Source organism: Gorilla gorilla, chromosome 5 (assembly GCF_029281585.2).
Source record: "Gorilla gorilla gorilla isolate KB3781 chromosome 5, NHGRI_mGorGor1-v2.1_pri, whole genome shotgun sequence".
Taxonomy (NCBI): domain Eukaryota; kingdom Metazoa; phylum Chordata; class Mammalia; order Primates; family Hominidae; genus Gorilla; species Gorilla gorilla.
Genome location: NC_073229.2, coordinates 89,751,785 through 89,779,561, shown reverse-complemented (window position 1 = coordinate 89,779,561; position 27,777 = coordinate 89,751,785). Strand labels below are relative to the sequence as shown.

Sequence of the window (27,777 nt, the reverse complement as noted above, 5' to 3'; positions counted from 1 at the left end):
TTAACTTGCTTTTGTACCATGATCCAAACCATGACAGATGCATTTCAAAGCTATCTTTCTGCCCACTTTGGCCAATCAACCCATTTGGTTTCTCTCATGCCTCCAGTAAGGATAAGTCCAAGATGGTATATTCTCATTATATTTGCTAGTGATAATTCCTTTCTTTAAGTTTCTTCTCCTATCTCTTGACTATATTTAGTTTTGCTAATTACCCTTCCTTTTTGTAAATGGGACTACAGCCTGATGACACTCTACTCTTATTTTTCTATGGTGTCTCCTGTGGTCCTATACAAATTCATGGCTCTAACAATCTTTCTAAGGGTTTGACTCCTGTGTCATATACTCTTAGAATTGGTTTCTCTGCTGAGCAACATATCGAAATCTCTTGCTGTTCTCTAGATACCTAAACACAGACATACTTCTAAACTAGCATGAATTTTTAGAGGCTCTAATCGCTGGAAAGAATGAAATTGATAAACAATGCCAAACTGTAGAGTGCATATAAGAGCATAAGAAACATTGTGATTACCCCCGTATGATTACTTTGCTGCTTCAAGAAAGAAGCTGCTGCTTCTTTGAGCTATCAAAAATAGTTTCAAAGTATTATTTTCAAATATTTTTCTGATATATTAGGGGCGCTCCCTCTAAATCCTAACATACGCTTAGCCTGATCATCATTGCATTTCAGAGTAGATTCATTTTTTCTTATGTATCCCATTTTGGGTATTATAGTGCCAACATCCTAGTTTACCAGAGGTAAAATTTTATTAAGTTTATCTACATCATCACATTTTATAACAACCTTGACTAACTTGTTATTTTTCTTCCACCTTCCCTTTTATTTTTTCTCTATAGTACTGTTTAGCATTCCAGATAATGCTAGCAGATATTAAAGATAAACCTTAAAATTTTAGTGTTTATAACAGAGCATGTAGTCATTTCAACACTTGGTTCTTGAAATGCTGCCTTCTTCAATACGGGGTTTCCACATCCACCCTGAGCATGGATTATTGAGCTGAAAGATGGGGCAAAAGATGTGGAGCACTCATTTATTGAGGAGAAATTCCATTTACAGACAATTTTATGGTAGATTAAAATAAAGCAAATATTAATTCCAATTGTATAAGTATGTAACAATGCAAAATAGATGGTTCTAAATTCTTTTGTTTTTTATTTAACATCGATGTCTCGCTTGCCTTTGAGAGAGAATATTGCATTGCAAAGCTGATGGGTGTTTGAGTGAAAAAATTTATATCAAGCTCATCCTTAAGGTAACCTGGTGATCATACTTTGGCTGATATGAGATTGGACATTAGCTTGGAGATGAGCCATTTCATTAAGCCACAGTGACCTTCTCTCTTCACTAAATTTGAGTAGAAGATAAATAAACCTCTTCCAGAAATTAAGTGGTAAATTTTGGGAATGTTCGGAATCAGTACCTTTTATCTTTTTATTCTGTTGTTAGATATGTATGATAGGTTGCAAATAATTTATTTACTTTTGACTTTTTTAATCCTTAACCTTAATTTATCCTTAACCTTTACTTAAAGGAAGTCTAGAAATATGGTGTGACCAGAAAAAAAGTAAAATGAGTGTGGTGAATTTGCATCCAGTTTCTTCCCTACTGTCTAATATCTGGTGATTATTAACTTTGCCTTAGCTGTAGCCTTTTAAGTAACCTCCTTCTTGCCTCTCCATCCTTTCATTATGCCTCCATTCAAAACTGACACAGAAAGATCCTGTACATATAAGTAGGAATTCAAAGTTTTATAGATCAGCCTAATATGCATTGTCCAAGAATAGCTGCCATTTTGTATTCTATTCTCTAACCAAACCAGACTGTGTATTATTCCTTGTGCAGGCACAGCTTTTTACCATCTTCACACATTTGCTCATATAATTCTAAAACTGCTTGGAAGAAGTGGTACAAATGACCACTCATGAAATCATCTGAAAGTTCCAGGTAGAATTTGCCTTATCCTCCTTTCTGTTCACATAGCAATATGTCTGTAACTAAATCATGGAAATAGTGTATAATGCAATTCCTTTCTCTTCCATGGAAGTGTAAGGCAAGAATATCTCATTCATTCAAAATTGTATTATTATTGGAGCCTAAGTGACTTTGTTTATGTGTTTATTATTGAGCTAAATAGGAAAATACTTTGTAAGTTATAAAGTTCTGTGAAAGTATTTTAACATTGTAGCATAGCCTTGTGCAAATTTACTCTGTTTGAATTTATATAATCTTTTTAAGCCTCAGTTCCCTCAAGATATGTATAATAATGGTCACTACATGGAAGGGGCATAGAACAAAGCAAAAACAAACACCAAACAAAACCTTTTTTGCTTCTGATATAGCCTGGAAAAAGTTATCAAAAGATGCTTATTGTTGTAATTAATATTTTACCGTCTCATATATGGTGGTTATATAAACCTAAGTATGGTTCTCTGGAGGTGAGATATAGTCCCTAGGTCTCAGAAAGGATCTAAACATTCCTTTGGTAAGGAAGACCATCTTTCCATTATAATCACTTTCTGCATACATTTTGGAAAGTGTTTAGGAGCTGCAGAAAAACAAATAAAAGACTACCACTTATAGACCGAGTTATTTTGAGAATTTAGCATTTAAGCTCTGTAGACTGTACTTACAGCTTATTTCAAGGTACAATTTATATTATTAAATATCGCTTTTATTATCATCATTATCATAATAATCATTGTCACACTAGTGCTACATAGTAGAGTATTAAAGCAATTACATAAGAGCAGTGTGTTACAAAGCAATAAAAGAAGGACACTATGAGTCCTGAGGTGGTTTCTAATTGACTCTTTCAATTTCAAAATATAAGTTTACAAAGCTTCACATGCAAATAAAATGAATTATCAAGAAATTAAGGTGATCACAGTATCAGAAAGTTAATATATCAATTTTCCGTAAACATTGCATACGTCTGTTATTTCATGTTATATTCAAACATAATAGGGTACTAAAAATATATAATTGTGTGTGAGTGTGTTTGTGTGAGTATACATATATTTCCCTTACCTTAGAAGAACATCTTTTTTCCCAAAAATGTAGAATTCAGGAAATTACAGTACATATGGATATCTGTCTTTAGATGTTCAATTGTTTGTCCTTACAGGTTTCAAAAAGGCATATAGTTATATAAATTAAACATTAAAATAAAGAGCCATGAAGCGCTTTTCCACTCCTCACCTATGACTAAGTGCTACATGAGGAACTGTCCCCTCATCATATTTCATTTATTTGAAGGTTTATAAATTAAATAAATACAAGAGAAAAGCAGAAAAGCTTAAAAGGAGAGATAGTACATGCAATGGTATACCAAAGAAGAGAAAATAGTTTAAGATTATGGATTCATACTTAAAACAGGGGATCACTAAGTTACCAAAAGGAAAATAGTATTTATTCCCTAATTCTCACTACCCCTATGCAGGACCAGCTTCATGATTTTTTACATTTGCACAGGACTCAATGCTTAGAAGGTTCTTGCTGTTGGTTTCATGATCTTTTGGCACCATTTTAAAATTCTGAATACATTTTTAATAAGCAGCCCCATATCTTCATTTTGCACTATACCCTGTCATTTATACAGCCAGTCCTGTCCCCAACTATAGTAGAAACCAGTTTATGTGACTAGTCAGTTCACAAAAATTTCTCTAAACTCATGAACACCCTCCATACTTAGGGGTGGACTTCCAAGAGCTGTTATCTGCAATTCTGACTTCTTGACTACAATAATTTGATTAGCCATAACCTTGTGTGAATTATTTTATTAACCACCTAAAAATGAAAGAAAATATACTCTTCATTGTATAGTAATGGAATACTGTACATAGAATAATAAATAAGTAAAATAGTAAGTTCATAAAATTAGTAAATTTGTTTGAAAATTCTAATGTTTGTGTCTCAAAAAAAAAAAAAAGAAATAGAAAGCATACCAGCTAAGAAGACAGCAAAACATTTTTTCATAGTATATGAATCTAAGGGTATTTATTATCTCCTGTAAGTCAGTATTTCCAGTTCTCCTCATGATTCTTTTAACTTTTATCAGCTCAGGTGTTTCTAAAAATTGAACAGGAACAGTGTATATACTCCAGTAGTGAATTCAACAACAGCATGATAAGTTTTATGAATCTTGATGGAAATCTGAGTTTGGTCTCAATCACTGAAATCACCAAAGGCAGAGATTTAGCATAAGATTCCTTATTTTATATTCCAACATTTTACTTTCTAGGATATTTTCTTACGGTTTTCCTTCATAAAGTGCTTAATATGTGAGTGTCATGCAGTTCTGTTTCAAATAAACTTGTATTGCCAGATAGTACTCCTGCACAATAAAAATTGTTGAAAACAAAGTTTCCTTTTGTTAATCCTGGAAAAAAATACTGAATATAATATATGTTGTTTGTGGCAGAGCAAATAATAAAGGAAGTTAAAAAAGTTATCTGCAATACTTTTATTTTTCCTTCTTAAAAATAAAAATCTAAAGGAACATTTTCAAGTTGTTCCAGGATATTGATATGTAAGGCTATAAATTAAATAAATCAAGAGAGATTTAAATTAACTACAAAAACAATAGGATCTAGATAAACTAAGAGTGAAATAAAGCTGCACCCATGTGGTCTTCAAAAAGAGAAAAAGAAAAAGATTCTGGAGAGTGTGAGAATAAAGCTAAACAAACCTTCTAGACCTTTTATTAAAAAAAAGAAAAAAAAAGGTTTAAAGATCATTTTTATAACGCTTACTACATGAGATACAATGTATTCTTTCCTTTATCCCCATCCCAAGACAATATCTGTAAACACAATATGATTTGCCAGTGTGCTTAGAGTTGGGTTAGTGTTGGAATTGGCAAGTAGGGAGGTGGAGATGCTCCATATTAAGTTAGGAAAGGCTGCAGTTCAATTCCATATATGTTACATGTGTATCATAATTTAAAATTTAACTTTACTCATTTACTTCTGGGCAATGTTTTACTTTTAAGTATGTTTCCATTAAGTAAACATTAAATTTGAAATATACTGAATATCTGAGTAGATTGATCACTCAAAATACAATCGTGTTAGTCATAGTTATCATTATTCATAGTTTTCAGGGAGTTTATTAATATTTTAACTATATTTTACTAATCTAAGTTTTTAAAAAAATAAACTTTTCATTTTATAATAGTTTTAAGTTTATAGAAGAGTTGCAGGAATATTAGTCTTCTCTTAAATTTCACACCTAGTTTCCCCATGATACATCTGTTGCAACTAATGAACTGATATTGATACATTATGATTAACAAAAGTCCATACAGTTTTCAGATTTTTATAGTTTTTATGTCATTTCATTTTTCTGTTATAGGGTCCTACATAGGACATTATTTTACATTTGGTGGTCTTATCTCCTTGAGCTCATATAGACTGTGATAGTTTCTCAGGCTTTCCTTGCTTTTGATAATACAGGCATACCTCATAGATATTGTGAGTTCAGTTCCAGGCAACCTCAATAAAGTAAATCCCACAAGCTATTTGGTTCCCAGCACATATAAAGCTTATGCTTACACTATACTGTAATCTATTAAGTGTGCAATAACATTATGCCTAAAAAACAATGTTCATATCTTAAATTAAAAATACTTTCTTGCTAAAAAATTCCAGTGATCATCTGACTCTCCAGCAAGTTATGATGTTTGTGCTGGTGGAGGATCTTGCCTCAATATTGGCTTTTGCTGACTGATGAAGGAAGGTTGGGATATCTTTGACAATTTCTTAAAATAAGACAACAATAAAGTTTGATACATCAATTAACTTCCTTTCATGAAAGATTTTTCTGTAGCACACAATGCTATTTGATAACATTTTACCCACAGTAGAACTTCTTTCAAAATTAGAGTCAATCCTCTCAAACCCTGCCACTGCTTTCTCAACTAAGTTTATGTAATATGCTAAATCCCTGTTATTTCAACGCTGTTCACAGCATCTTCACCAGGAATAGATTACATCTCAAGAAACCACGTTATTTGCTCCTCCATAAAAAGCAATTCTCATCTCTTCAAGTTTGATCATGAGATTACAGCAATTCAGTCACATCTTTCAGCTCCTCTCCCACTTCTAGTTCTCTTGCTATTTCTACCACATCTGTAGTTACTCCCTCCATTCAAATCTTGGATCCTCAATGTCATCTATGAGACTTGGAATCAACTTTTTCCAAACTTCTAGTATTGTTGATATGTTGACTTCCTACCATGAAACACTAATGTTCTTAATGGAATTTAGAATGGTGAATCTTTTCCGGAAGATCCCTCAGAGAAATCACGATCTACGGCATCTGTAGCCTTATGAAATTTATTTCTTAAACAATAAAATTTGAAAGTAAAAATTACTCCTCAATCCATGGGCTACAGAAGGATATTTTGTTAGCAGGCATGAAAGCAACATGCTTCTCCATTGTATATCTCTATTAGAACCCTTGAGTGACCAGGTGCATTATCTATAAATAGTAATATTTTGAAACAAATCTTTTCCTGAGCAGTATGTCTCAAGAGTGGGCTTAACATAGTCAGTAAATCATGCTGTAAACAGATGTGCTATCATTGAAGCTTTGTTCTTCCATTTCTAGAGGACAGGCAGAGTAGATTGAACATAATTCTTAAGGGGCCTAAAATGTTCAAAATAGTAAATGAGATTCAGTTTCAACTTTAAAATCACCAGCTACATTAGCCTCTAACAAGAAAGTCAGCCTGTCCTTTGAAGCTGTGAAACCAGGCATTGACTTCTGTTCTCTAGCTATGAAATTCCTATTTGGATCTTCTTCTCATATAAAACTGTTTTGTTTCCATTGAAAATCCATTGTTCATCTTAATCATCTTCATCAATTATCTTAGCTAGATCTTCTGAATAACTTGCTGCAGCTTCTACATTAGCACTTGCTGCTCTACTTTGCAGTTTTATATTATAGGAATGACTCCTTTCTGTAAACCTCATGAACAAACATCTGCTAGTTTCAAACTTCTTTTCCAGCATCTGAGGTAATGACTTGCCAGTTACTTTCAAACTTTTCTTCTGTAACTTCCTCATCTCTCTGTCTTCACGGAATTGAAGAGAGTTAGAACCTTGCTGCGGATTAAACTTTGGCTTGGGCAAATGTTTTAGCTGGTTTTATCTTCTATCCAGATCACACAGCCATAAGCCTGTTTTTATCATTCATATGTTCACTGAAATAGCACTTTCCCTCACGAACTTCCGCTTTGCATTCATAACTTGGTTAACTGTTTGGTGCAAGAGGCCTGGCTTTCAACCTATCTCAGCTTTCAGCCTGCCTTCCTCACTAAGCATAATCATTTCTAGCTTTTGATTTTAAATGAGAGATGTGCTACTCTTCCTTTCACTTGAAGATTTAAAGGCTATTGTAGAGTTTCTAATTGGCATAATTTCAATATTGTTGTTTCTCAAAGAATAGAGAGACTGAGGAGACGGGGAGGAAAGAGGGAATCCCCAGTGGGTGTAGCAGTCAGAACACATACCTTTGTTGATTAGGTTTGTGATCTTATATGGGCATGGTTTGTGGTGCCCCAAAACAATTACAATGGTAACACCAAAGGTCACTAATCACCTTAACAGATATAATAATGAAAAAGTCTGAAATATGGTGAGAATTACAAAAATGTGACGCAGAGACACGAAGTGAGCACATGGTGTTGGAAAAATGACACCAATGTACTTCTTTCAAAATTAGAGTCAATCCTCTCAAACCCTGCCACTGCTTTCTCAACTAACTTTATGTAATATGCTAAATCCCTGTTATTTCAACATTGTTCACAGCATCTTCGCCAGGAATAGATTACATCTCAAGAAACCACGTTATTTGCTCATCCATAAAAAGCAACTCTCATCTCTCCAAGTTTGATCATAAGATTGCAGCAATTCAGTCACATCTTGCTGGACACAGTTACCACAACCCTTCAATTTGTTAAAAAACAAACAAACAAAAAAACACACAGCATCAGCAAAGCACAATAAAGCAAAGTAGGCCTATTTTAAAAGTGTTGAGGAACATGATGAGATATTTTATGAAAAATCCTTAAGTCTGGGTTTTTCTGATGTTTTTCTCATGGCTAGATATGGTTTATCTATTTCAAGGAAAATAAAGAGGTAAAGTGCCATTTTCATTGTACCATTTCAAGGGGATACACTATCAACATATATTTATAATTGGTATATATACTATATATACTATAAGTAACAACTTATTAATGATGTTAACCTTGATTAACTCACTAAAGCAGTGTTTTCCAGGTATCTTGATTGTACAGATGTTATTTTTCCCCTCATTTTCATACTATATTCTTTAGAAGGAAGTCACTATATGCATCTCATGCTTAAGTGGTGAGCAGTTATGCTGTATCTACTTGATGGAGGAGTATTTAAATAAATTATTGAGAATTCTCTATAAATTATTTGGAATTTTTCTAATAATGAGTTTTCAATGTCATCCAGAAACTTATCTCTAAATCCAATTTCATTTGTATTACACAAAATTAATAATACATTTTAATTATAAAAATGCATTGAGTTACTACAAATTCCTGTTATGAATAGAAAAGTAATTCTCATGAAGATATTTTATTCCTGCTCTAAAATCTTGGACAAACACTTTTTTTTTTTTTTTTTTTATGAATGACCCAGACTCTTCAGGAAGACAAGCACATTTTAATTTGGACATATTTCCATATGTGAAACTTTGACTTACCTGTTTTAGAATATCTTTTAAAAACAAATTACCATAGTTGTATATGGTAAACTTAATGAGCTGGTCTCTGGTACCACTTTGTGTCTCTCCGTGGTATGGTCCTAAATCATTTCTTTCGGTGATCTCACTTTTGTCAGGTAATTGTCAGGAACAATTTTAGTTCTTTTTCCCTTTTATTGAGCGTTTCTTGACTCAATTCAGTGAACAATACTTGTGAGAACAGAAGTGAGTGACCTTTTTAATGGACTCTCTCCTGGTATAGGGATGTCTCTGTAACCTTTTGACACCCAGTACTATGTAGCTCAGAATCTTTAACACTTCAGATGTAATTTCTGATATCTATCAGTTTTGAGGAAAACCAAATTTAGACCTTACAGTGGCAGGTCAAAAACTGGGAAGTCATTACCTCAGATGCTGGAAAAGAAGTTTCCTCAAGAGTAAATAAGATAATGGTCCATTTATTAACCATTTGGAAAAATCTTTGGGTTGTCAAAGAATAATATCCAAGCCCAAGAGTTGTGTTTTCCTCTCCTACAGGATTTCTTATATACAATCTTATTTATTCCAAGTAATAAGCCAATTACAGAAGCTCAGGTCTGTGAGTAACTATTACAGAAAGGCAAAGGAAAGTGACACATATACTATGAATTCATAGGCTATTTCTGGCTGAAATAGTTTCATGCTACCTTTTTTAAGAGAAACTTTCACACTTTGAGAAAATTGTTTTGAGAACTAATAAATAATGAAAGGAGTAAAGCCGAGGGGTTGTCTTGTCAATTTATGACTAACTCTGAAGTATTTAGTGGGCATGCTAAAAACAAAAATAAGTATAAATACTTCTAATAATCCTATAACTTTTTATATCAATGAAACTTACTTGTCTTCAGTATGAAGGACTGTCAGATGTCCATGGCAGGAAATGAAAATGGCAGCTCGGGTTGTGGTGACTGTGTTGACCTAAAAAGTGAGGGCAGAAGATACAGACATATTTTTGCTTCTGGAAGTTGCCTTCCTATGTCCTTATAGATGACACAAAGGATGTGAGATGTAGAGGACACATGGACTTTGCCAATGCATTAAACCTGCTAGTAACTGGTTATTTCCTAAAAAGCTCTTATAAGAGGAAATAGGGTTCTCTAAAGTCACTACTCTTCGGCTATGTCAAAAATCTGACTCTATTTGCCTGTCCTTGAGATACAGTGCTGAATATAAACAGATCCTGGAATGGGAGAGATGACAAACCAGTGCAGTTCAACATGGTGTTGCTGTAAATCTAGAAGACTTACATGAGTCAGAATTAAAAGTTGGATTGCCCGCAAATCAGTTTAAATGTTGTGAATACGGCAATGATATGATATCTGAGCTGAAGTGGGTGCCTGTATAAAATTAAATGGGTTCTGAAATTTAATTGTCTCAGTGGCACCAGTATCCTAATGGGGCTCTGAAATCAGTGTATATCAAAGCTAGTGCTAGGCAAACTTGTTTGGTGGCAATTTTATCTTCATTGTTACTTTATATCTCTAGATTCACTCTTTTTATCAAGTTATTTAATAATTTGGTCCCCCTTACATATAAACTATGCCCATCCTGGGTGTGTTTGACCAATTGTTTGTTCTTTTCTTGCTGTGCTCTGTGTAACAGGAGTGATAATCTTGTATTTTCCGGGCAACCCTGTCATCTGCTTCTGGGTGGTTTTGGACAAAGGTAGGCACAGATAAAAATTAATTAAAGAAATAGAAAATACAGGGTATTTCTCTCTCGCTCGCCCTTTCTCTCTGAATTAGGCAGTATCCAGAATCTGTGTATCCTTTGTGGCTCCCACTTTTTCAGGACATGTCAACATGATTGTAGCTTCTGCCTGTTAACACTGTCTTCTGGCTTAGGTTGAACCTCCTCTTTGTTTATCCCTCCTAATTAGTATTGGTAGTGACTTCCTACTGTGAGATATTTGGCTTCTCCATCATCTGTGTAACCAAACCTCTGCATTACAGTCCTGTTATGGAAAATACTTGAAATGATTTCTTATATCCTGGATAGTTATCACTGATTCAAAATGTAGTTATTTAACATAAGTATAATCTCATGACTCATTAAACTAAGCTCATGTTGATATTAGATAACTGATATTTCATCTGCACCCTTCCTGCCTTAAAGCTCTAGACAATATCAGCTCAAAATTTTACTGTATTTTAGGGGAAAGTTCAATATTCTCCCTAGTATGTCTTTACATTCCTGATGTTCTTTTTTTAGTGACCTCCAGGTAAGAGTTCCATCTTCTTCTAAATTATTTAAGCTTATTAATTTTCTTTTCACTGAGTAGGTGCTCTCTATATTTACACTAACTACACAGAAGTGGAATCAGTCCTTTCTGTGATTTGAACATACATTAAAAAATTTCAAAATATTAAAAAAGTGACACAAACAAGCCATCCAACGCCACCACCATTACACTTCTCTGGGATATTTTCTTTCTCTTCCTGTCTCCTCCTCCCTATCCTCCTTAACTTCAGCACAATTTTTCCTCCAATTGCCTCAATAAACATCTAACTCGTTTCTTCTACTTTTCAAAACAATTTTCAAAGTCAACTACAAAATTACTTCTGCATCTATAACTCCGTCATAGTGTTCAGTGAGCAAAAAAATAAATTATTTCATTTCATAAGATGTATACCCTTTAGTAAGCAGTATTGTTTGCAAAAAGCATTTTTCTTTTATTTCACATGAATCAATTCTTTGATTTCAGTTATCATTTTCCTTCCTCAAGCCATTCCAGCTTCCCTCTAGTTTGAGCTACACATTTTTATAGTTGTTTTAATTATTGATGTTTTGCTTTTATTTATTTTAATTCTACATACATCAGAAAAAAATGGAGTTTCTCTTGTGTCTAATACCATCAAAGTGAGATGGAGCCTAGGGATTTAGTGTAAAAAAAAGGATCTTTTATATGTTTTTCTCTCTTTCCAAGAGTTCTCAATTTAGCGTATTAGTTATTTATTGCTGCATAACAAATTATCCCAAATAACAATGGTTAGTTTATTTTTTCAGTATGACTGCTAATATAGCACTGAAAATATACCTTGGATTAAAAAGACTGGTTACACAACTACAGCAGAAATTTTGACTGGATAATAGGAGACTCTGGATTTTTTACAGAAAAAGAGAGAACTGGATAGTTTCAAAAGTAAATATGAAAGTAAGGACATAATGAGATAAGAGAAGAAATAAAGTAAGACTTCCAAGATTCTAGCCTGCATCCTCTAGCGGTTGCTGTACTATTCATTCATTTACAAAGAAGGAAGAGTTTTGCAACTGGAGAGGGGAAATGATGTCTTATGCTTTTTAAAATTTAAGTTTGAAATATTTATAGGAGATATACATGAAGATATCATAAGATTAAATATAAACCTAGGACTCAAAGAAAGTTATAGAAGAGACAATGGCAGTCATTATTAGATATATATGTACAGAAACACTATTGAATTAATATAAACATTGTCTCCAAAGAAACCGAAGTTTCTTTCTAAAATTGAAATCCAAGCTCTCTTACAAGCCTATATTTTCTGACAGTAACATTAAATATATATATATATATATTTTAGACCATTCTTCTGGTTTTTTTTTCACTTATTTTTCTGATCAAAAAATTTAAACAGTTCCTTTAGGTAAAAGCATGCAAGGTCATTCCCTGGAAAATGATCAGCTTCTTTGATTTCCACCCATTTGGAGTAGCTTTCTCTAGTACAATTTGTAATTGATAATATTAACATGTCCCTGAATTCTCTAAGACTTTTGCCACTATATAATTTAATAGACATTAGACATTTTATTATATTAATAAAGGTTTTTATATTTAAATTTGTTGGAAACTGCTACCTTGTTATCCAGCACTTTCATTTTCAAAACATAAGTGAATTCAGTCCCATTTTCTTGCAGCTCAACTCTCTGAAGCAAACTAATGTGATAAAATAATCCCTGTTATGGTGTTGATGAATGATAATGAAGTCAGTGACACTCCCATTTAGGTATTTTATTTGCATTTTAAAAGGAACCTCCTAGATATGTAGGATCTGTAAAAATAAGATAAAACAGTAATAGAGATTAGTAGATGGGCAAATGTGAGAATATAAGCAGGACACTCAGCAGCTAGAGCTGTTTTTGCTCTCTGTGTACCCTCAGTCTGGACTGCTGTGAATGTTGTTTCCCCAGAAGAAAACATCCTCCCGAAACACTTGTAAATTTGAACTTCAACAAAAATTGTCTCAAAGTGCAAGAATAGAGGGAAAATAATTTATCATTCATCTTTGCCTTTGATGTCAATGATCGAACAGAGAATCCTGTTTACCTTTAACATAAATGATAGTAAAGCCACACAAAGTATTCTGAAATAATCATTGCAATATTTCAAACTCACCTGGGGTCTGGCAATACACTGCAGGTCTAAAATCAAAATGAAATAAAATAAATATATGGCTACTGTGTTACAACCCAGCCTGGCATGCTAAATAGTGTTAATCTCTTCAAGCCTAGATTTTAGTTTAATTGTGAGACTGAGAATCTGTTATGAGTATAGCTTTATAACCTTCAGACCTCAAAGATAGCATTGTGTGTTGAGTTGGAAGAGCTGTGTTTGAGTTCTTATTCAGCCTATAGATATGTAACAAAGGGCTAATGTTTTCTATTTAAAGTATTATATGGTATAGATACTCAGTCTTTTCTCTCTATTTTGCCTGCCTTCATTCAGAATAAGTTACGTAGGCAATGAGAATGCTCAGATAACCCTGAGAATACTCAGATAAAAAACTGCTTTCCCTTCATTCACAGAAAGTTATGTAAACCATTAAATAATTCAGATAAAACACTGAAAACACAGGCATCCTTTTCCTGCAAAATATATCCATTTTAATACATTTAATGCTAGTTTTAAATCATTCTTAAGTAGTGTGTATTTAACTAATATTTTATAGTGCATTTTTAATGAAATTTTATTCATGAATTTTAACTCTTTTGACATTCTCTATGTTTCTATGTAAATTAAATATGTTTTCTTTCACCCATTGTCATCTACAGGTGACTTTTGGTTCATCTTCTGTGTCATTTTACCACTCTAGTGACAGAAATGTGGGGCTCAATGACACATCATTACATCAATGCTATTCACACCTATTAAAAAACAAATTCCTTCATACTGAATTTGTAAAAAAATATCTAAATAGTTCTGATCTAGAGAAAGGAGCGAACTCATCAATGGTCTAATAAAAAAGAATGGAGTATTACTTTAAAGAAATTACAAATGGAGTTCTATTTTGCATGTATCAGCATTTCATGGATCAAACCAGTTCAATCCTGTTTTCTGGCATCAAACTTATGAAATCACTTATTTTTATTTATAATTTAAATGGATATTTGATGATTATATGTTTGATGAAGAGTAAACAATAAGGTTCATTATATTCTTAGTAATCAACTTCTTTTAGTTTCAGTTATTACAAATGCACGTGGATGTGTGTATGTGTGTGTGTGTGTTTTAAGATTGGACACACTTTCAGAAAAGAACCTATGCTATACACATTATGCACAAACACATAGGTTAAGGTCTTTGAAAAGACATCCAATCTTAAAAACAAAACAAAACACATACAAAACTCTTGCTAGAATAAAGGAAATCATAGAAAATAGTTGGGTCTTGCAAGTAATGTCAATTTTTATTGTTTAAGTTTTTCTTTTTTCCTTTTTTTTTTTTTTTTTTTTTTTTTGAGACAGAGTCTCGCTCTGTTGCACAGGCTGGAGTGCAGTGGCGCGATCTCAGCTCTCACAGGCCTCCCAGGTTCAAGTGATTCTCCTGCCTCAGCCTCCCGAGTAGCTGAGACTACAGGTGTGTGCCACCATGCCCAGCTAATTTTTTGTATTTTTAGTAGAGATGGGGTACCAGCATGTTAGCCAGGATGGGCTCTATCTCCTGACCTCGTGATCTACCCTCTCCTCGGCCTCCCAAAGTGCTGGGATTACAGGCATGAGCCACCAGGCCTGGACACTTTTTAAAAATCTTTTGTTCCCTTTCTTACATGTGTAAAAGCCTAGGTGGAATAGTGCGTTGTTCAGCCACCAATTTCAGTTAAATGTGAGTGAAGGTTGTTTTCTTTTTTCTTCCCTTTTCTCTGTTTGTTTTATAAATTGATTTTTTTTTTATTTCAATAGGTGTTTGGGGAACAGATGGTGTTTGGTTATATGAATAAGTACTCTAACGGTGATTTCTGAGATTTTGGTGCACCCATCACCCAAGCAGTGTACAATGTACCCAATGTGTACTCTTTTACTCCTCACGACCCTCCCATCATTTCTCCCAAGTCCCCAAAGTCTATTGTATCATTCTTACGCCTTTGTGTCCTCATAGCTCTGTTCCCACATGTGAATGAGAACATACGATGTTTGGCTTTCCATTCCTGAGTTACTTCACTTAGAATAATAGTCTCCAATACCATCCAGGTTGCTGCAAATACCATTATTTCATTCCTTTTTATGGCTGCGTAGTATTCCATGTTATAAACACACACACACACACACACACACACACACACATATATTTTCTTTATCCACTCATTGATTGATGGACATTTGGGTTCATTCCATTTTTTGCAATTGCAGATTGTGCTGCTATAAACATGTGCGTGCAAGTATCTTTTTGTTGTAATGACTTATTTTCCTCTGGGTAGATACCTAGTAATGGAATTGCATGATCAAATGGTAGATCTACTTTTAATTCCTTAAGGAATCTCCACATTGTTTTCCATAGTGGTTGTATTAGTTTACATTCCCACCAACAGTGTAAAAGTGTTTCCTTTTCACCACATCCACGCCAAGATCTATTATTTTTTATTTTTTATTTTATTTTGGCCATTCTTGCAGCAGTAAGATGGTAGCACATTGTGGTTTTGATTTGTATTTTCCTGATAATTAGTGATGTTGCGCATTTTTCTATATGTTTGCTGGCCATTTGTATATCTTTTTTTGAGGATTGTCTTTTCATGTCCTTAGCCCACGTTTTGATAAGATTTTGTTTGTTTGTTTGTTTGTTTCTCACTGATTTGTTTGAGTTCTTTGTAGATTCTGCATATTAGTCCTTTGTTGGATATATAAATTGTGAAAATTTACCCCGAATTACTGGGTTGTCTGTTAACTCTGCTAATTATTTATCTTGTTGAGCAAAAGCTTTTTGGTTAATTAACTGCCATCTATTTACAATATCTTTGTTTTTGTGGCATTTGCTTTTGGGTTCTTAGTCATGAACTCTTTGGCAAAGCCAATGTCTGCAATGGTTTTTCTGATGTTATATTCTAGAATCTTTATGGTTTCAGGTCTTACATTTAAGACTTTGATGCATCTTGAGTTGATTTTTATATAAGGTGAGAGATGAGGATCCAGCTTCATTCTTCTACATGTGGCGTGCCAATTATCCCAGCATCATTTGCAGAATAGTTTGTCCTTTCCCCACTTTATGTTTTTGTTTGCTTTGTTGAAGATCAGTTGGCTGTAAATATTTGGCTCTATTTCAGGGTTATACATTCTGTTCCATTGGTCTATGTGCCTATTTTTATACCTGTACCATGCTGTTTTGGTGACTATGGCTTTATAGTATAGTGTGAAGTCAGGTAATGTGATACCTGCAGATTTATTCTTTTTGCTTAGTCTTGCTTTGGCTATATGGCCTCTGTTTTAGTTCCGTATTAATTTTTCAGATTGTTTTTTCTAGTTCTGTGAAGAATGATGGTGGTATTTTAATGAGCATTGCATTTAATTTGTAGGTTGCTTTTGGCAGTATGGTCATTTTCATGATTTCGATTCTACCCATGAGATGAGCATGGAATGTGTTTCCATTTGTTTGTATCGTCTGTGATTTCTTTCAGTAGTGTTTTGTAGTTTTCCTTGCAGAGGTCTTTCATCTTCTTGGTTAGGTATTTTTTTGAAGTATTTTATTTTTTATGCAGTTATTGTAAAAGTGGTTAAGTTCTTAATTTGATTCTTAGCTTGGTCGCTGCTGGTGTATAGCAAAGCTACTGATTTGTGTACATTAATTTTTTATCCTGAAACTTTGCTGAGTCATTCATCAGTTCTAGGAGCTTTTTAGATAAGTCTTTAGGGTTTTCTAGGTAGACGATCATATCAGCAGACAGTGACAGTTTGACTTCCTCTTTACCAAATTGGATGTCTTTTATCTGTTTCTGGTCTGATTGCTCTAGCTAGGACTTCAAGTACTGTGTTGAATAGAAGTGGTGAAAGTGGGCATCCTAGTCTTGTTCTGGTTCTCAGAAGGAATGCATTCAGCTTCTTCCCATGCAGTATAATGTTGGCTGTGGGTATGTCATAGATGGTTTTTATTACCTTAAGGTATGTCCCTTCTATTCCACTTTTGCTGAAGGTTTTATTCGTAAAGGATGCTGTATTTTATCAAATGCTTTGTCTGCATCTATTGATATAATCATGTGACTTTCGTTTTTAATTCTATTTATGTTGGATATCACATTTATTGACTTGCAGATATTAAACCATCCCTGCATCCCTGGTATAAACCCACTTGATCATAGTGGATTATCTTTTTAATATGATGTTGCATTTCATTAGCTAGTATTTTGTCCTTGTGCTCAACAGGGATATTGGTCTGCAGTTTTGTTGTTCTTGTTGTAGTTGTGATGTCCTTCTCTGGTTTTGGTATTAGGGTGATACTGGCTTTATAGAATGATTTAGGGAGGATTCCGTCTTTCTTTACTTTGTGGAATAGTATCAGTAGAATTCGTTTGAATTCTTCTTTGAATGTCTGAAGGAATTCAGCTGTGAATCCATCTGATTCCGCACTTTTTTTAGCTGGGAATTTTTTTTATTACCATTTCAATCTCACTGCTTGTTATTGGTTTGTTCAGAGTTTCTTTATCTTCCAGGTACATTCTAGGAGAGTTGTTTATTTCCAGGAATTTATCCATCTCCTCTAGGTTTTCTAGTTTATGTGCATAAAGGTGTTCATAGTAGACTTGAATAATCTTTTGTATTTCTGTGATATCAATAGTAATATCTCCCATTTCATCTCTAATTGAGCATACTTCAAACTTCTCTCTTCTTTTCTTGGTTAATCTCACTAACAGCCTATCAATTTTATTTCTCTTTTCAAATAACTAGCTTTTTTTTCATTATCTTTTGTAGTTTTTTTGTTTCAATTTCATTTAGTTCTGATCTTATATTCATGATTTATTTTCTTCTGCTCTGTTTGAGTTTGTATGGTTCTTGTTTCTCTGGTTCCATGAGGTGTGACCTTAGATTGTCTATTTGTGCCCTTTTAGACTTTTTGATATAGGCATTTAATCCTATGAACATTCCTCTTAGCACCACTTTTGCTGTATCCCAGATGGTTAGATAGGTTGTGTCACTATTATTCAGTTCAAAACGTTTTTAATATCCACTTCACTTTATTGTTGACTGCTGATCAATCAGGAACAGTTTATTTAATTTCCATGTATTTGCATGGTTTTGAAGGTTCCTTTTGGAGTTGATTTCTAGTTTTATTCCACTGTGGTCTGAGAGAGTACTTTATATAATTTTGATTTCCTTAAATTTACTGAGACTTATTTGTGGCCTATCATATGGTTTATCTTGTAGAATGTTCCATATGCTGATGAACAGAATGTATATCCTGCAGTTGTTGGGTAGAATGTTCTGTAAATATCTATTAAATCCATTTGCTGTAGGGTATAGTCTAAGTCCATTGTTTCTTTGTTGACTTTGTATCTTCATGACCTGTCTAGTGCTGTCAGTGGAGTGCTAAAATCCCTATATTAGTTCATTTTCAACATTAGTACTGAGATGTGAGGTATTATTATCCTATTCATCATGCTATTTGTTGCCTGAAAACCTTGTTTGTTTCACTGTGTTATTGTTATATAAGTCCTGTGAGATTTATGCTTTAAGGAAGTTCTATTTTGGTTTATTTCGAAGTCTTATAGCTCCTTTTAGCGGTTCTTGTAGTGCTGGCTTGGTAGTGGCGAATTCTCACAGCTTTTGTTTGTCTGGAAAAGACTGTATCTTTCCTTCATTTATAAAGCTTATTTCAGTGGATACAAAATTCTCGGCTGATAATTGTTGTGTTTAAGGAGGCTAAAAATAGGACCCCCAATCCCTTCTGGCTTGCAGGGTTTCTGCTGAGAAATCTGCTGTTAATCTGATAGGTTTTTCTTTATAGGTTACATGATGCTTTTGCCTCACTGCTGTTAAGATTCTTTCCTTTGTCTTGACTTCAGATAACCTAATGACTATGTGCCTAGGCAATGATCTTTTTGCGATGAATTTCCCAGGTGTTCTTTGAGTGTTTTGTATTTGGATGTCTAGATCTCTAGCAAGGCTGGGGATGTTTTCTTTGATTGTTCCCTCAGGTATGTTTTCCAAACTTTTTGATTTCTCTTCTTCCACGGAAACACCAATTATTCTTAGGTTTGAATGCTTAACATAGTCCCAAACTTTTTGGAGGCTTTGTTCATTTATTTATTACTTTTTTGTCTTTGATGGATTGGGTTAATTTGAAAGCCTTGTCTTCAAGCTCTGAAGTTCTTTCTTTTGCTTGTTCTATTCTATTGCTGAGACTTTCCAGTCACTTTGGATTTCTCTAAGTGTATCCTTCTTTCTATAAGTTGTGATTGTTTTTATTTATGCTATCTATTTCACTGAAGGTTTTTTCTTTAATAACCTGTATCATGTTTTTGATTTCAAGTTGGATTTCACTTTACTCTGATGCCTCATTGATTAGCTTAATAATCAACCTTCTGAATTTTTTTTCTGGCAATTCAGAAAAAATGGATTTGGATCCATTGCTAGTGAGCTGGTGTGATCTTTTAAGGGTGTTAAAAAACCTTGTTTTGTCATGTAACCAGAATTGTTTTCTATGTTTTCTTCTCATTGGGTAGACTATGTCAGAGGGAAGATCTGGGACTCAAGAGCTGCTGTTCAGATTTTTTTGTCCCACCGCATGCTCCCTTGATGTGGTATTCTTGTACCCCCTCCGCCTAGGGATAGGGCTTCTTGAGAGGTGAACTTCAGTGATTGTTTTTGCTTTTTTGGATCTAGCCACCAAGCAGAGGTACTGAGCTCTGGGCCAGTACTGGGGAGTCCTCTGATGTGATTCATCTTCAGGTCTTTCAGCTGTGGATACCAGTGACCTGCTCTGATGGAGATAGTAGGGGAGTGAGGTGGACTCTGTGAGGGTCTTTGGTTGTGTTTTTGTTCAGTGCGCTGGTTTTGTGTTGGTTGCCCACCAGGCAGGAGGTGGCGCTTTCAAGAGTGCATCAGCTGTGGTACTATAGGGAGGATGCAAACTTGCCCTAGGAATGTCTGGTTAAGTATTCAGGTTTCTCAGCCAGTGGACAAGGCCATAGAGCTCCCAAGAGATTATGTCCTTTTTCTTTGGCAACTACACTGGTTAGAGAAAGACCACCGGGTGGTAGCAGGGATAGGCATGTCTTAGTTCAGGCTCTCCTTGGGTGGGGCTTGCTGCAGCTGCTGTGTGGAATGGGAATGTGGTTCCCAGGCCAATGGAGTTATATTCCCAGGTGTATTAGGTTGCCTCTGCTGAGTCGTACAGGTCACCAAAGAAGTGGGGGAAAGTCAGCAGTCGCAGGACTCACCCTGCTCCCACACAGCCCACAGTCCTAAAGGCCAGTCTTACTCCCACTGTGTCCGCCCAACAACACTGAGTCTATTTTTAGGCAGCTGGTGACCAGGGCTGAGAACTTGCCTCAGACCACCAGCATCCCTGCTGAGAAAGCAAGTACCCTCACAATGTTTTGGCATCTCAGGGAGCCTGCAGTAGCAATCCAGTTCCTTCAAAGGGTCAGATAATTCTCTCAGCTTTCCTGGTATTTTCCTGTGGTAGTTCTTGGAGCAAAATTTTATGATGTAAGTCTTCACACACTGCTCTGTCTGTCCAAGCAGGAACTGCAAGCTAGTCCTGCCTCCTATCTACATTTTTAATCAGAGCTCTCTAAATTATTCTGAAAGTTATTTTCTGGAGGCTAGGTGTTTCCCGTAATGGGAGGATTGTTTGTACAAACAATTCTATTAAAAACTTCTAAAACTCTGCGTAAGATATATTTTAAAATATCTTCTTAAAATCACTGCAGGTCTTGTAAGAAAAGAAATAATTATTAGACTGAAATCAAAGGGAAAACTAGAACTAATAGAAGTATTTGTTAGTTACATAAATGTGAATATTTGTATTGACATATCTATAGTTAAAAAATATAGAACAAAATGAAGAGTCTAACAGGTAAGTGTCCCACAATAAGTTGCTACCTAATAAATACACCTTTGGGACAAAGGTGAATAAAAAAAATAAAATGATTGGCTTTCTTGAAGAATTGTAGCCCAATTTTAAAAGTCTGGAGGCCTCAGTAATCTAACGTATTCAAATTGTTGAATGTGACTGAGGACAAGTAATGCCCCCATTGACTGAAACAAACAGAAATCCTCTCTGGATGAAGGCTTTTCCTTCATCTCAGTCCTCTAATTATTCCTACAAATAATTATGCAGTGCTTAATTATGCTTAATTACACAATTAATTATGTGTAATGCTTAGCTCGATCAAAGATAGCCAGGTACATAAAGTAAAAACACACCAAAAGCATGTACCCACCGAAACACAAACAACAAAATAAATAGACCCAGAAGTACATCCTATTGAAATCATCAGGGAGAGCACAAAATAATTTATCCTTTTTTGGCCATGCTTTTATTCAACAAATATGTATTGAGTACCTCTTAGATACTCAGAACTCCTCGAGGCCCTATATATTCAGTTATGGATAAAATAAGCAAATCTATTTTTTATAAGGACTTTGCAATCTAGTGTGATGTTAAACAAGGAGAACTTATTTATTACTTAGGAACTGGTCCAAGCTTTGGTTTGAGCTCAGTTGTTTCTAAATCTTTTCGTGGATTACTCTGTGAGGTGACTAATTCCAGGCCAGAAAGACCACTAGAGCCCAGGAGGTCAAGGCAGAAGAAACTCTTAAGCTTTTTAACTTAAAGAAGTCAAAGACAAAAGTTAAGGACATCAAGAGAAACAGGGAAATAAAATGTGATGCTACAGATGTAAAAAAGGATATAAAGAACATAAAGATCTCCAAAATTTAATAAATTAAAAATTCATTGCATAGACCTCATAGCTAATTATATACAAGGATGTGAAGTTAGTGTTCTTAAAAAGAGTGCAGTAAAACAGTACGCAGTACAGACAAAGTTCAACCATGTGAGCACTACCACTGTAAGTAATACAGAATAGGACATTTATTATAGCACTAAAACTTTAGACAACTACACAAGACACTGGGTAAGTAAGGGTCAGAATGGGTGAGTTAGAGGATCAGAAAAATTTGCTCTCCTCCTCTCTGAAGAACCAGTATGGGTGGACAAATTAGAACTTGCCAGAGATCTCAGAAACCAGGCATGGCTGACTTGCAGAATGGGACCATTAAGGAGAACTAGTGGAGACATCTGTGTCAGGGTATTGCCTTTGCATCTGAGATGGAGTAGGCCTGAGGTCACTCTTGGTCAATAGGGCTAGCAGGTGAATATTACAAATGCAGAGTTGGGAAGAGTATGGTTAATTTTGAATTTGCTTCTCTGAGCGTTGATGCTTCTGGTTCTTACAGCCTAACACCAAAACAACCAACAGAGGTTATGGCTGTTGCTTCCTCTCCACTTTCCAAATCATGTACAAACTTCTATTTTGGCCCACTATAACCTGGAAGCATATAGGGAAGCACATATGGAAAACATATTTCTAGCTGAGCTAAGTTTACGCTGTAAAAAACACCACAAGCATGGGAGACAAAGAAATAAAAGGAAAATACAGGAAGAGAATAAAGTATATACAGGACAGAGTGAGAAAATGTAACATTATTTCCACTGAAGTCCTAAGAAGAGAAAAAAAGAAATAGGGCACAGATAATAAATTTTACCGGCCAAGGGTAAAAAAAAAATTGTGGCTGATAATTTTTCAGAAATGGTCAATGACAGAAATCCGTAGAGTCAAGGATCCTAAGTAATTTCAGGAAAAAAGAAATAAAAATAAATCCACAACTAGAAACATTATAATGAAACTGTACCTCATCAAATACACCATAAAAAAATCTTAAAAAATGGCCCAAGAGAAAATATTAAGTTGAAAGGTGACTTGTCAATAGCAGCAATAAAAGTCAGAAAACAGTAAAATGATATTCTCAACATGCCCAATAAAAACCCAGAACAACACAGAAAGAACAATAACAGCAAAACTCCCAACCTTGAATTCTATATGCCTTGAAAATACCCTTCAAAAATGAAGATGAAGTAAAATACTTTTCAGACAGAGGAGTAGCTGATCTTGCTTTCAATGGCAACTGAAGACATATACATATTTCACGGATAGCCTATGTATTAAAAAGTTTCCTAAAGGAAAAAAAACTCTTTTTAATGAAAGAATTATTTTTGAAATTCATTTAGAGATACTCTCATGAAAACCATCACTATGAAAATACAAATATGATCCTGCATATAATTTTAGAGGTTTCCTGCCGAGTTGAAGCCCTTTCATGGACCCACTGAATTACTGCTGACATTTCCCTAACATTTCTTTCCAGTATGGCATTTGGGTTCATAGGTTTAAAATACAATGGAATGGGAAAAGCATTATTCTATAAATAATGTACTATTGTATTATTTGAGCTTACGCTTACTTTTATTTGTAGAATGTTTGTATGTCAATTGCTTTCAAAGACTTTGTTACAGCTATACTGCCCATTTTGAAAGTTAATTACCATCTTATTTCTCTCAGTAATTACTCAGGCAATAAATGTAGGACTATAGCTAAAGGCAGGATACTGGCTAATCTGAAAGGAGGGGGTTATATCCCTCCATAAGATGTGGGAGAGCTTAGGGATGATGAGAAGAAACTGAAAGATAAAATAATTTTTCTTATTTCTTTTTTTCCAGCTTTGTGCCTCACTCTTCTCTTACACCTGGGGATTCAAGTCTGGATCCTCTGCTCCATATTTATTTAGCAAATAAAACACTGATCTCAAACAGCAACGGAACCTGTGTACTTGAGGTAAGGATAAGAGTCCTGAGGAAAAAACAGGTTCTGTGTTTTTATAATCTTGCCTCATTCCCTGCTTTCCATGGCAATGTTGGCTTCCTTATTCAGAATCTTTCACCATTCATTAACATCCTACTCTAGAGAATTTCAGGTTTTATCGTTTTTGGCTCTACTAAATGGTTCCTACCTCTTAAATTCACTTTAGATCCACTAAAAGTGTGCTGAAATATCTCAGTTTTTGTAGTCACAATTATATGGGTTTTCACATTGTTGGTGTTACTTTGTCATAACATTATTTGGGCCTTGGAAAGAGAAAGAGATGCATTTAAATAATCCATTATTAAATGCATCTCTTTCTCTTTCAAGATGAAAGGGTTGAATAATTTTTTTTGAGTTAATGGATAAACATATACAGGTTCTTATTCTTCTAGAAGTGACCCTTTATTACTTCCCTAATAACTTTTCTTATTTTTTCAGACTGGAAAATTCTTCCTGAAACTTGACTTAATAGAGTTCTATTCTCTTCCTTTCTCTACTCCTACTGACAATTAGTTTTAAATGTAGTATTTTCTCATATTGATATTATCTTAATCATACATTCTCAGCTTTTTTGTTCTCTGTATTTTATTATGAGCTTATTTGCTTTTTCTCTTAGATTTGGCAACTAAGAGGATATCATTCTGAAGTGGCTTGCTATCTGCTTGTTCTAGTATCCTGCCAATCTCCATTTCAATCATGTTACTATTTGTTTTGTCTGAACTTTTTTCTACAGAGCAGCTAGGAGAATATAGAGCATGGTAATTAAGAGGGTATTGTGTGACTTCACAATTTCTAAATTAAAATCTTGGCAACACTGCTGTCTTGAGTTCCTCAGGGTGTTGCTTTTCCAGCTGGAAACCTCTGTGGCCAGTGGCGCGTTTGCCTGAGTTTTGCTTGGGCCCACTGGCTCGTTCTGCCCAGTCAGCCTGCCAGGCTGTGCTTGGCTTGCACCACCGGCTAGGATCCCACGCCGGCCAAGGGTAAGCCAGGCACGGAGTGGCAAGGGATATGTGAGAAAGTGAGCGTGGGGTCCACCCACTGCGCACAGCCAGGCATGCTGGCTGCTGCAGTGCGGTGGGCAGCTCCAGGCACCGGCACAGGTGCGGGCTCTGTGTAAGGCTGTGGCTGGATCAGATGTACCACAAGCAGCTTTCACTGTGGGCACCTGTGTCTGGATGAGGGGACTGCGGTGGCACCCAGAAGCTTCGAGACGCCAGGAACCACAGAGCCCCAAAGAGGATGTCACGGCCCTGGCTCGGGGAGCCCTTAGGTCTGGCGTCCCCAAAGGGCCTCTTCAGCTCTTCTCTCCTTTTCATCGCCCACAGCATGGCGATCGGGGGGAGTTTCAGCCCTGTTTGTGTTACAGCTGTTTCATTCCCACCATTCAGTTGGTCTTGACTTCTTGTCCTGCCTCTTAAAAAAATGAGGTATGCGGACAACTGGAGGGTGAGCAAGGTGGAGAGGAGCTTTATTGAGCAACAGAACAGCTCAGAGGAGACCCCTAGTGGATCGCTCCTTTCTGCAGACAGGTCATCCTTATCACTCCAGGAGACCTGAAGTGGGTAGTTCCTTCTCACAGCTGGTAGTCCCGACATATGTCCGAGTCTGGCTGAGTCCAGGGTTTCAGTGGGCTCAGAAGGGAGGAAATATGCGCTTATTTGTCCATGGGCTGTCATTGGCAGGCCCGAAAAAAAGCACCGTAAGTTCTCACTCTGCGTAGTGGACTCCAGCTGGATCTGACAACCCGGCCCCCAGGCTTCAGGCCATCCCTGCCTTGAAGGTGGGGTTTCACCTGGGATGCACCCCTTTCCACCCAAGGGCCTGTCTGCCTCTTGCCACCATCAACATGCTGTCCCCAGTGCCCAGGCTGTTTGTGTTGAGGGGTGCTGCAGGCCCATGCTGAGCTGCTCTCACCACCCACCCCGCCCGCCAGCCTCCCTCCTGTGCTTGTTGGTGCCCAAAGTCTGGAGGAGGCTGAGGCAGCAGGGAGCTGGTGTGTCAGCGCTGTCCTGAGTGCCCGCACACTTGGTAGAGTTGCAACAGTGCCCAGGCTTGGTCACAACTTTGCTCCATGCCAGAGTGGGTGCTGGAAGTGGGGAGAGGCCAGGGAGCAGGAGCAGGTGCTTTCAAGCCTGCAATGGCAAGGAGCTTCCTGGGCCCCCAAGAGTGCAGTGATGCTGGAGTCCAGAGCCACAGCTGGGTGGCTGCAGCTGTGCCAGGGAGCACGGGCTTCTGCCTCATCAACTAAGTAGGGGTCTGGGCTCTCGCCTCCTCCTGGCTCCCACCAGCTCTGCAGAACATGCAACCCTGTCCATGTCTCACGCTGTGCAACCAGCATCCTTGCAGCAGCTGCTCCACACTGGTCGTCACTTCTATCACTAGTTACTAGCAATGTGACTAATGCCAATTATTTTAAATATAATAAATTTGAGTTTTTTCCTTTTTTCTGTGGAGGAAATAACTCATTAATGTGAGGATTAAATGAGAAAATGCATATTAAATTCTTCACTAGAAACTTACTAAAAAATCTGTGGGCTCTCTACAAATAAAACAAACAAAATTTCTGCCTTTATCGTTTTTAAATTAAATTCAGGAAGACATATAGTAAATAATAAATAAATGTGACCAAGTGTGTTGGCTCATGCCTTTAAGCTTAGCCTTTAATCTTAGACGCAGAGGTGGAGGATCGCTTGAGCCCAGGACTTAAAGACCAGCCTGCACAACATAGGGGGACGCCATCGCTACAAAATTGTTTTAAAAAACAACATATCCAACTGTGGTGGTGTAAACTGGTAGTCCCAGCTATTCAGGAGGCTGAGGTGGGAGGATTGCTTGAGGCTGGGAGGTTGAGGCTGCATTGATGAGCTGTGATGACACCACTGCACTGCAGCCTGGGTGACACAATTGAGATCCTGCCTCAAAAATAACTAAATAAATAAAAGTAAAGTATATAGTGTCATAGAAGACATGAGTTAAGGAGAAAAAGCAAATACTTAAGAGTAGTGTATATTATAATACATAAATTATATATCATAATAAAACGTTAATGATAGAAATAAACAAAGAATGGAAGATTAGAGAATATAGGAAGTACTAATGGGAAAGAGAAGTGGATAATCTTTTATGCTTTTATTTATTTTTACTTTTATTTTCCTCACTCTTGCTGTCATCTTAAGGGAAGTGGTTAATTGTTGGCTGTTTTATACAGAATAGTCAAGGAAGAGCTCACTGAGGTAATCAAATTTGAGCAGAAATTTGCAAGAGAAGAGATATCCATGTAGCTAGTTGGGTGAAGAGCAATGCAAACAAAGAGAATAACCAGAGTAGACTTCCAGGCAGGAGAATGCTTGGCATGTTCAGGAAGACAAGCAAGCAAAAAAGTGTAGCCAGAGGACAATGAATGAAAGAGGCTATAATATGAATTGAGGTCATGGAAATAACAAGATAGGGTTGGGGAAGAAGTGGGACTGACTGCAAAGCATTTTGTAGGTTGTTGTCAAAGATTTTGGCTTCTGTTTAAGAAAGACAGCAAATCATTGAAAAATTTTGAGCGGAGAAATGACCTTGTCTTCTTTTCAGTTTTACTGGGTCATTCTGACTGAGGTATAGAGAATAGACCAAATAAGACAAGAGTAGAAGGATAATTGCTTCATCAGTTCTTCCTGCCCGCTGCATAAATAAAGACCATGGCATTGCACTAAAGAAAAGTTTAATTGACACAAGACCTGCCACACTACACAGAAGATGGGGTTGTTACTCAAATCAATCTCATCTCAGGCTTTTAGGTTAGCAGTTTTTCAAAGACAGTTTGAGGGAAGGGATGGGGTGGCCAGGTAATGGGTACTTGCTGCTGATTGGTTCAGGCAGAGATGA

General features: G+C 36.0%; 1 long non-coding RNA gene across 1 annotated transcript in view; it reads left to right on the top strand.

Moving 5' to 3' along the window:
* The window catches only part of LOC134758746 (uncharacterized), a 153,311-nt gene extending 129,434 nt beyond the window's left edge, over positions 1–23,877 (top strand). Inside the window, exon 4 of the long non-coding RNA XR_010134279.1 lies at positions 23,763–23,877. This is a non-coding gene — a long non-coding RNA (uncharacterized lncRNA). The remainder of the gene's footprint in view (positions 1–23,762) is intronic.
* The last annotated feature ends 3,900 nt before the right edge of the window (positions 23,878–27,777 follow it).